This window comes from Dermacentor silvarum, chromosome 5, assembly GCF_013339745.2.
Source record: "Dermacentor silvarum isolate Dsil-2018 chromosome 5, BIME_Dsil_1.4, whole genome shotgun sequence".
NCBI classification, from domain to species: Eukaryota; Metazoa; Arthropoda; class Arachnida; order Ixodida; family Ixodidae; genus Dermacentor; species Dermacentor silvarum.
In genome coordinates this window covers 147,408,452-147,419,858 of record NC_051158.1, presented here as the reverse complement: position 1 = coordinate 147,419,858, position 11,407 = coordinate 147,408,452, and positions in this window count along the sequence as shown.

Genomic DNA, 11,407 nt, shown 5'->3' with positions numbered 1-11,407 from the left:
CTGCTTATCTAGAATTGTTTTGTATATACTGTATTTCTATTATTACGGCAGTATGCCTGTCACAGCAATGGTAGGCGTGGCGTGGTAAAGGTGTTTACATCTAAATTTTCATAGCTGCTCCATCAATTCTGTTCAAGAACGATTGCCGCAGCATATCTATCTGAGGCAATAGATTTGTTATGTGTTATATTTCTTCACATATAGAGCTTCGACAATTGGTTAGCATACAAATGTTTCATAATTTCAGTTCAGCGAACATCCGTGTAGCTATCTGTCTTATGCAAAACACTAGGTTCGGAACTGCACGTCTTCATAACTGGTATTTTGAGAGCTGCTTATCTAGAATTGTTTTGTATATACTGTATTTCTATTATTACGGCAGTATGCCTGTCACAAGCAATGGTAGGCGTGGCGTGGTAAAGGTGTTTACATCTAAATTTTCATAGCTGCTCCATCAATTTTGTTCAAGAACGATTGCCGCAGCATATATATCTGAGGCAATAGATTTGTTATGTGTTATATTTCTTCACATATAGAGCTTTGACAATTGGTTAGCATACAAATGTTTCATAATTTCAGTTCAGCGAACATCCGTGTAGCCTATCTGTCTTATGCAAAACACTAGGTTCGGAACTGCACGTCTTCATAACTGGTATTTTGAGAGCTGCTTATCTAGAATTGTTTTCTATTTACTGTTTTTCTATTATTACGGCAGTATGCCTGTCACAGCAATGGTAGGCGTGGCGTGGTAAAGGTGTTTACATCTAAATTTTCATAGCTGCTCCATCAATTCTGTTCAAGAACGATTGCCGCAGCATATCTATCTGAGGCAATAGATTTGTTATGTGTTATATTTCTTCACATATAGAGCTTTGACAATTGGTTAGCATACAAATGTTTCATAATTTCAGTTCAGCGAACATCCGTGTAGCCTATCTGTCTTATGCAAAACACTAGGTTCGGAACTGCACGTCTTCATAACTGGTATTTTGAGAGCTGCTTATCTAGAATTGTTTTGTATATACTGTATTTCTATTATTACGGCAGTATGCCTGTCACAGCAATGGTAGGCGTGGCGTGGTAAAGGTGTTTACATCTAAATTTTCATAGCTGCTCCATCAATTCTGTTCAAGAACGATTGCCGCAGCATATCTATCTGAGGCAATAGATTTGTTATGTGTTATATTTCTTCACATATAGAGCTTTGACAATTGGTTAGCATACAAATGTTTCATAATTATAGTTCAGCGAACATCCGTGTAGCTATCTGTCTTATGCAAAACACTAGGTTCGGAACTGCACGTCTTCATAACTGGTATTTTGAGAGCTGCTTATCTAGAATTGTTTTGTATATACTGTATTTCTATTATTACGGCAGTATGCCTGTCACAGCAATGGTAGGCGTGGCGTGGTAAAGGTGTTTACATCTAAATTTTCATAGCTGCTCCATCAATTTTGTTCAAGAACGATTGCCGCAGCATATCTATCTGAGGCAATAGATTTGTTATGTGTTATATTTCTTCACATATAGAGCTTTGACAATTGGTTAGCATACAAATGTTTCATAATTTCAGTTCAGCGAACATCCGTGTAGCTATCTGTCTTAGGCAAAACACTAGGTTCGGAACTGCACGTCTTCATAACTGGTATTTTGAGAGCTGCTTATCTAGAATAGTTTTGTATATACTGTATTTCTATTATCACGGCAGTATGCCTGTCAAAGCAATGGTAGGGGTGGCGTGGTAAAGGTGTTTACATCTAAATTTTCATAGCTGCTCCATCAATTTTGTTCAAGAACGATTGCCGCAGCACATCTATCTGAGGCAATAGATTTGTTATGTGTTATATTTCTTCACATATAGAGCTTCGACAATTGGTTAGCATACAAATGTTTCATAATTTAAGTTCAGCGAACATCCGTGTAGCCTATCTGTCTTAGGCAAAACACTAGGTTCGGAACTGCACGTCTTCATAACTGGTATTTTGAGAGCTGCTTATCTAGAATTGTTTTGTATATACTGTATTTCTATTATTACGGCAGTATGCCTGTCACAGCAATGGTAGGCGTGGCGTGGTAAAGGTGTTTACATCTAAATTTTCATAGCTGCTCCATCAATTCTGTTCAAGAACGATTGCCGTAGCATATCTATCTGAGGCAATAGATTTGTTATGTGTTATATTTCTTCACATATAGAGCTTCGACAATTGGTTAGCATACAAATGTTTCATAATTTCAGTTCAGCGAACATCCGTGTAGCCTGTCTTATGCAAAACACTAGGTTCGGAACTGCACGTCTTCATAACTGGTATTTTGAGAGCTGCTTATCTAGAATTGTTTTGTATATACTGTATTTCTATTATTACGGCAGTATGCCTGTCACAGCAATGGTAGGCGTGGCGTGGTAAAGGTGTTTACATCTAAATTTTCATAGCTGCTCCATCAATTTTGTTCAAGAACGATTGCCGCAGCATATCTATCTGAGGCAATAGATTTGTTATGTGTTATATTTCTTCACATATAGAGCTTTGACAATTGGTTAGCATACAAATGTTTCATAATTTAAGTTCAGCGAACATCCGTGTAGCCTATCTTCTTATGCAAAACACTAGGTTCGGAACTGCACGTCTTCATAACTGGTATTTTGAGAGCTGCTTATCTAGAATTGTTTTGTATATACTGTATTTCTATTATTACGGCAGTATGCCTGTCACAGCAATGGTAGGCGTGGCGTGGTAAAGGTGTTTACATCTAAATTTTCATAGCTGCTCCATCAATTCTGTTCAAGAACGATTGCCGCAGCATATCTATCTGAGGCAATAGATTTGTTATGTGTTATATTTCTTCACATATAGAGCTTCGACAATTGGTTAGCATACAAATGTTTCATAATTTCAGTTCAGCGAACATCCGTGTAGCCTGTCTTATGCAAAACACTAGGTTCGGAACTGCACGTCTTCATAACTGGTATTTTGAGAGCTGCTTATCTAGAATTGTTTTGTATATACTGTATTTCTATTATTACGGCAGTATGCCTGTCACAAGCAATGGTAGGCGTGGCGTGGTAAAGGTGTTTACATCTAAATTTTCATAGCTGCTCCATCAATTTTGTTCAAGAACGATTGCCGCAGCACATCTATCTGAGGCAATAGATTTGTTATGTGTTATATTTCTTCACATATAGAGCTTTGACAATTGGTTAGCATACAAATGTTTCATAATTTAAGTTCAGCGAACATCCGTGTAGCCTATCTGTCTTATGCAAAACACTAGGTTCGGAACTGCACGTCTTCATAACTGGTATTTTGAGAGCTGCTTATCTAGAATTGTTTTGTATATACTGTATTTCTATTATTACGGCAGTATGCCTGTCACAGCAATGGTAGGCGTGGCGTGGTAAAGGTGTTTACATCTAATTTTCATAGCTGCTCCATCAATTCTGTTCAAGAACGATTGCCGCAGCACATCTATCTGAGGCAATAGATTTGTTATGTGTTATATTTCTTCACATATAGAGCTTCGACAATTGGTTAGCATACAAGTGTTTCATAATTTCAGTTCAGCGAACATCCGTGTAGCCTGTCTTATGCAAAACACTAGGTTTGGAACTGCACGTCTTCATAACTGGTATTTTGAGAGCTGCTTATCTAGAATTGTTTTCTATATACTGTATTTCTATTATTACGGCAGTATGCCCGTCACAACAATGGTAGGCGTGGCGTGGTAAAAGTGTTTACATCTAAATTTTCATAGCTGCTCCATCAATTTTGTTTAAGAACGATTGCCGCAGCACATCTATCTGAGGCAATATATTTGTTATGTGTTTATTTTCTTCACATATAGAGCCTTGACAATTGGTTAGCATACAAATGTTCATAATTTAAGTTCAGCGAACATCCGTGTAGCCTATCTCTCTTATGCAAAACACTAGGTTCGGAACTGCACTCTTCATACCTGGTATTTTGAGAGCTGCTTATCTAGAATTGTTTTGTATATACTGTATTTCTGTTATAACAGCAGTATGCCTGTCACAGCAATGGTAGGCGTGGCGTGGTAAAGGTGTTGCATCTAATTTTTCATAGCTGCTCCATAAACTCTGTTCAAGAACGATTGCCGCAGCATATCTATCTGAGGCAGTAGATTCGTTATGTGTTATATTTCTTCACATATAGAGCTTTGACAATTGATTAGCATACAAATGTTTCATAATTTCAGTTGAGCGAAGATCCGTGTAGCCCATCTGTCTTATGCAAAACACTAGGCTCAGAACTACACGTCTTCACAACCGGAATTTAGAGAGCTGCTTATCTAGAATTGTTTTGTATATACTGTATTTCTATTATTACGGCAGTATGCCTGTCAAAGCAATGGTAGGCGTGGCGTGGTAAAGGTGTTTACATCTAAATTTTCATAGCTGCTCCATCAATTTGTTCAAGAACGATTGCCGCAGCACATCTATCTGAGGCAATAGATTTGTTATGTGTTATATTTCTTCACATATAGAGCTTTGACAATTGGTTAGCATACAAATGTTTCATAATTTCAGTTCAGCGAACATCCGTGTAGCTATCTGTCTTATGCAAAACACTAGGTTTGGAACTGCACGTCTTCATAACTGGTATTTTGAGAGCTGCTTATCTAGAATTGTTTTGTATATACTGTATTTCTATTATTACGGCAGTATGCCCTGTCACAAGCAATGGTAGGCGTGGCGTGGTAAAGGTGTTTACATCTAAATTTTCATAGCTGCTCCATCAATTTTGTTCAAGAACGATTGCCGCAGCACATCTATCTGAGGCAATAGATTTGTTATGTGTTATATTTCTTCACATATAGAGCTTCGACAATTGGTTAGCATACAAATGTTTCATAATTTCAGTTCAGCGAACATCCGTGTAGCCTATCTGTCTTATGCAAAACACTAGGTTCGGAACTGCACGTCTTCATAACTGGTATTTTGAGAGCTGCTTATCTAGAATTGTTTTGTATATACTGTATTTCTATTATTACGGCAGTATGCCTGTCACAAGCAATGGTAGGCGTGGCGTGGTAAAGGTGTTTACATCTAAATTTTCATAGCTGCTCCATCAATTCTGTTCAAGAACGATTGCCGCAGCATATCTATCTGAGGCAATAGATTTGTTATGTGTTATATTTCTTCACATATAGAGCTTTGACAATTGGTTAGCATACAATGTTTCATAATTATAGTTCAGCGAACATCCGTGTAGCTATCTGTCTTATGCAAAACACTAGGTTCGGAACTGCACGTCTTCATAACTGGTGTTTTGAGAGCTGCTTATCTAGAATTGTTTTGTATATACTGTTTTTCTATTATTACGGCAGTATGCCTGTCACAACAATGGTAGGCGTGGCGTGGTAAAGGTGTTTACATCTAAATTTTCATAGCTGCTCCATGAATTTTGTGCAAGAACGATTGCCGCAGCATATATATCTGAGGCAATAGATTTGTTATGTGTTATATTTCTTCACATATAGAGCTTTGACAATTGGTTAGCATACAAATGTTTCATAATTTCCGTTCAGCGAACATCCGTGTAGCTTATCTGCCTTATGCAAAACACTAGGTTTGGAACTGCACGTGTTCATAACTGGTATTTTGAGAGCTGCTTATCTAGAATTGTTTTGTATATACTGTATTTCTATTATTACGGCAGTATGCCTGTCAAAGCAATGGTAGGGGTTGCGTGGTAAAGGTGTTTACAGCTAAATTTTCATAGCTGCTCCATCAATTTTGTTCAAGAACGATTGCCGCAGCACATCTATCTGAGGCAATAGATTTGTTATGTGTTATTTTCCTTCACATATAGAGCTTCGACAATTGGTTAGCATACAAATGTTTCATAATTTAAGTTCAGCGAACATCCGTGTAGCCTATCTGTCTTATGCAAAACACTAGGTTCAGAACTACACGTCTTCACAACCGGAATTTTGAGAGCTGCTTATCTAGAATTGTTTTGTATATACTGTATTTCTATTATTACGGCAGTATGCCTGTCACAGCAATGGTAGGCGTGGCGTGGTAAAGGTGTTTACATCTAAATTTTCATAGCTGCTCCATCAATTCTGTTCAAGAACGATTGCCGTAGCATATCTATCTGAGGCAATATATTTGTTATGTGTTATATTTCTTCACATATAGAGCTTCGACAATTGGTTAGCATACAAGTGTTTCATAATTTCAGTTCAGCGAACATCCGTGCAGCCTGTCTTATGCAAAACACTAGGTTTGGAACTGCACGTCTTCATAACTGGTATTTTGAGAGCTGCTTATCTAGAATTTTTTTCTATATACTGTATTTCTATTATTACGGCAGTATGCCCGTCACAACAATGATAGGCGTGGCGTGGTAAAAGTGTTTACATCTAAATTTTCATAGCTGCTCCATCAATTTTGTTTAGGAACGATTGCCGCAGCACATCTATCTGAGGCAATAGATTTGTTATGTGTTATATTTCTTCACATATAGAGCTTTGACAATTGGTTAGCATACAAATGTTCATAATTTAAGTTCAGCGAACATCCGTGTAGCCTATCTCTCTTATGCAAAACACTAGGTTCGGAACTGCACGTCTTCATAACTGGTATTTTGAGAGCTGCTTATCTAGAATTGTTTTGTATATACTGTATTTCTATTATTACGGCAGTATGCCTGTCACAGCAATGGTAGGCGTGGCGTGGTAAAGGTGTTTACATCTAATTTTCATAGCTGCTCCATCAACTTCTGTTCAAGAACGATTGCCGCAGCACATCTATCTGAGGCAATAGATTTGTTATGTGTTATATTTCTTCACATATAGAGCTTCGACAATTGGTTAGCATACAAGTGTTTCATAATTTCAGTTCAGCGAACATCCGTGCAGCCTGTCTTATGCAAAACACTAGGTTTGGAACTGCACATCTTCATAACTGGTATTTTGAGAGCTGCTTATCTAGAATTTTTTTCTATATACTGTATTTCTATTATTACGGCAGTATGCCCGTCACAACAATGGTAGGCGTGGCGTGGTAAAAGTGTTTACATCTAAATTTTCATAGCTGCTCCATCAATTTTGTTTAGGAACGATTGCCGCAGCACATCTATCTGAGGCAATAGATTTGTTATGTGTTATATTTCTTCACATATAGAGCTTTGACAATTGGTTAGCATACAAATGTTCATAATTTAAGTTCAGCGAACATCCGTGTAGCCTGTCTTATGCAAAACACTAGGTTCGGAACTGGAAGTCTTCATAACTGGTGTTTTGAGAGCTGCTTATCTAGAATTGTTTTGTATATACTGTTTTTCTATTATTACGGCAGTATGCCCGTCACAACAATGGTAGGCGTGGCGTGGTAAAGGTGTTTACATCTAAATTTTCATAGCTGCTGCATGAATTTTGTGCAAGAACGATTGCCGCGGCATATATATCTGAGGCAATAGATTTGTTATGTGTTATATTTCTTCACATATAGAGCTTTGACAATTGGTTAGCATACAAATGTTCATAATTTAAGTTCAGCGAACATCCGTGTAGCCTATCTCTCTTATGCAAAACACTAGGTTCGGAACTGCACGTCTTCATAACTGGTATTTTGAGAGCTGCTTATCTAGAATTGTTTTGTATATACTGTATTTCTATTATTACGGCAGTATGCCTGTCACAGCAATGGTAGGCGTGGCGTGGTAAAGGTGTTGCATCTAATTTTTCATAGCTGCTCCATAAACTCTGTTCAAGAACGATTGTCGCAGCACATCTATCTGAGGCAATAGATTTGTTATGTGTTATATTTCTTCACATATAGAGCTTCGACAATTGGTTAGCATACAAGTGTTTCATAATTTCAGTTCAGCGAACATCCGTGCAGCCTGTCTTATGCAAAACACTAGGTTTGGAACTGCACGTCTTCATAACTGGTATTTTGAGAGCTGCTTATCTAGAATTTTTTTCTATATACTGTATTTCTATTATTACGGCAGTATGCCCGTCACAACAATGGTAGGCGTGGCGTGGTAAAAGTGTTTACATCTAAATTTTCATAGCTGCTCCATCAATTCTGTTCAAGAACGATTGCCGTAGCATATCTATCTGAGGCAATATATTTGTTATGTGTTATATTTCTTCACATATAGAGCCTTGACAATTGGTTAGCATACAAATGTTCATAATTTAAGTTCAGCGAACATCCGTGTAGCCTATCTCTCTTATGCAAAACACTAGGTTCGGAACTGCACTCTTCATACCTGGTATTTTGAGAGCTGCTTATCTAGAATTGTTTTGTATATACTGTATTTCTGTTATAACAGCAGTATGCCTGTCACAGCAATGGTAGGCGTGGCGTGGTAAAGGTGTTGCATCTAATTTTTCATAGCTGCTCCATAAACTCTGTTCAAGAACGATTGCCGCAGCATATCTATCTGAGGCAATAGATTTGTTATGTGTTATATTTCTTCACATATAGAGCTTTGACAATTGATTAGCATACAAATGTTTCATAATTTCAGTTGAGCGAAGATCCGTGTAGCCCATCTGTCTTATGCAAAACACTAGGCTCAGAACTACACGTCTTCACAACCGGAATTTAGAGAGCTGCTTATCTAGAATTGTTTTGTATATACTGTATTTCTATTATTACGGCAGTAGGCCTGTCAAAGCAATGGTAGGGGTGGCGTGGTAAAGGTGTTTGTATCTAAATTTGTATAACTGCTCAATCAATTTTGTTCAAGAACGATTGCCGCAGCACATCTATCTGAGGCAATAGATTTGTTATGTGTTATAATTCTTCACATATACAGCTTTGACAATTGGTTAGCTTACAAATGTTTCATATTTCAGTTCAGCGAACATCCGTGTAGCTTATCTGCCTTATTCATAACACTAGGTTTGGAACTGTACGTGTTCATAACTGGTATTTTGAGAGCTGCTTATCTAGAATTGTTTTCTATATACTGTTTTTCTATTATTACGGCAGTATGCCCGTCACAACAATGGTAGGCGTGGCGTGGTAAAGGTGTTTACATCTAAATTTTCATAGCTGCTGCATCAATTTTGTTCAAGAACGATTGCCGCAGCACATCAATCTGAGGCAATAGATTTGTTATGTGTTATAATTCTTCACATATACAGCTTTGACAATTGGTTAGCATACAAATGTTTCATATTTCAGTTCAGCGAACATCCGTGTAGCTTATCTGCCTTATTCAAAACACTAGGTTTGGAACTGCACGTGTTCATAACTGGTATTTTGAGAGCTGCTTATCTAGAATTGTTTTCTATATACTGTTTTTCTATTATTACGGCAGTATGCCCGTCACAACAATGGTAGGCGTGGCGTGGTAAAGGTGTTTACATCTAAATTTTCATAGCTCCTCCATCTATTCTGTTCAAGAACGATTGCCGCAGCATATCAATCTGAGGCAATTGATTTGTTATGTGTTATATTTCTTCACATATAGAGCTTTGACAATTGGTTAGCATACAATTGTTTCATAATTATAGTTCCGCGAACATCCGTGTAGCCTGTCTTATGCAAAACACTAGGTTCGGAACTGAATGTCTTCATAACTGGTGTTTTGAGAGCTGCTTATCTAGAATTGTTTTGTATATACTGTTTTTCTATTATTACGGCAGTATGCCCATCACAACAATGGTAGGCGTGGCGTGGTAAAGGTGTTTACATCTAAATTTTCATAGCTGCTCCATCAATTCGGTTCAAGAACGATTGCCGTAGCATATCTATCTGAGGCAATATATTTGTTATGTGTTATATTTCTTCACATATAGAGCTTCGACAATTGGTTAGCATACAAGTGTTTCATAATTTCAGTTCAGCGAACATCCGTGCAGCCTGTCTTATGCAAAACACTAGGTTTGGAACTGCACGTCGTCACAACTGGTATTTTGAGAGCTGCTTATCTAGAATTGTTTTGTATAAACTGTATTTCTATTATTACGGCAGTATGCCTGTCACAGCAATGGTAGGCGTGGCGTGGAAAAGGTGTTCACATCTAAATTTTTACAGCTGCTTCATCAATTCTGTTCAAGAACGATTGCCGTAGCATATCTATCGGAGGCAATAGATTTGTTATGTGTTATATATTTCTTCACATATAGAGCTTCGACAATTCGTTAGCATACAAATGTTTCATAATTTCACTTCAGCGAACATCCGTGTAGCCTATCTGTCTTATGCAAAACACTAGGTTTGGAACTGCACGTCGTCACAACTGGTATTTTGAGAGCTGCTTATCTAGAATTGTTTTGTATAAACTGTATTTCTATTATTAAGGCAGTATGCCTGTCACAGCAATGGTAGGCGTGGCGTGGTAAAGGTGTTTACATCTAAATTTTCATAGCTCCTCCATCTATTCTGTTCAAGAACGATTGCCGCAGCATATCAATCTGAGGCAATTGATTTGTTATGTGTTATATTTCTTCACATATAGAGCTTTGACAATTGGTTAGCATACAATTGTTTCATAATTATAGTTCCGCGAACATCCGTGTAGCTATCTGTCTTATGCAAAACACTAGGTTCGGAACTGCACGTCTTCATAACTGGTATTTTGAGAGCTGCTTATCTAGAATTGTTTTGTATATACTGTATTTCTATTATTACGGCAGTATGCCCGTCACAACAATGGTAGGCGTGGCGTGGTAAAGGTGTTTACATCTAAATTTTCATAGCTGCTCCATCAATTTTGTTCAAGAACGATTGCCGCAGCATATATATCTGAGGCAATAGATTTGTTATGTGTTATATTTCTTCACATATAGAGCTTTGACAATTGGTTAGCATACAAATGTTTCATAATTTCAGTTCAGCGAACATCCGTGTAGCTTATCTGCCTTATGCAAAACACTAGGTTTGGAACTGCACGTGTTCATAACTGGTATTTTGAGAGCTGCTTATCTAGAATTGTTTTGTATATACTGTATTTCTATTATTACGGCAGTATGCCTGTCAAAGCAATGGTAGGGGTGGCGTGGTAAAGGTGTTTACACCTAAATTTTCATAGCTGCTCCATCAATTTTGTTCAAGAACGATTGCCGCAGCACATCTATCTGAGGCAATAGATTTGTTATGTGTTATTTTCCTTCACATATAGAGCTTCGACAATTGGTTAGCATACAAATGTTTCATAATTTAAGTTCAGCGAACATCCGTGTAGCCTATCTGTCTTATGCAAAACACTAGGTTCAGAACTACACGTCTTCACAACCGGAATTTTGAGAGCTGCTTATCTAGAATTGTTTTGTATATACTGTATTTCTATTATTACGGCAGTATGCCTGTCACAGCAATGGTAGGCGTGGCGTGGTAAAGGTGTTTACATCTAAATTTTCATAGCTGCTCCATCAATTCTGTTCAAGAACGATTGCCGTAGCATATCTATCTGAGGCAAT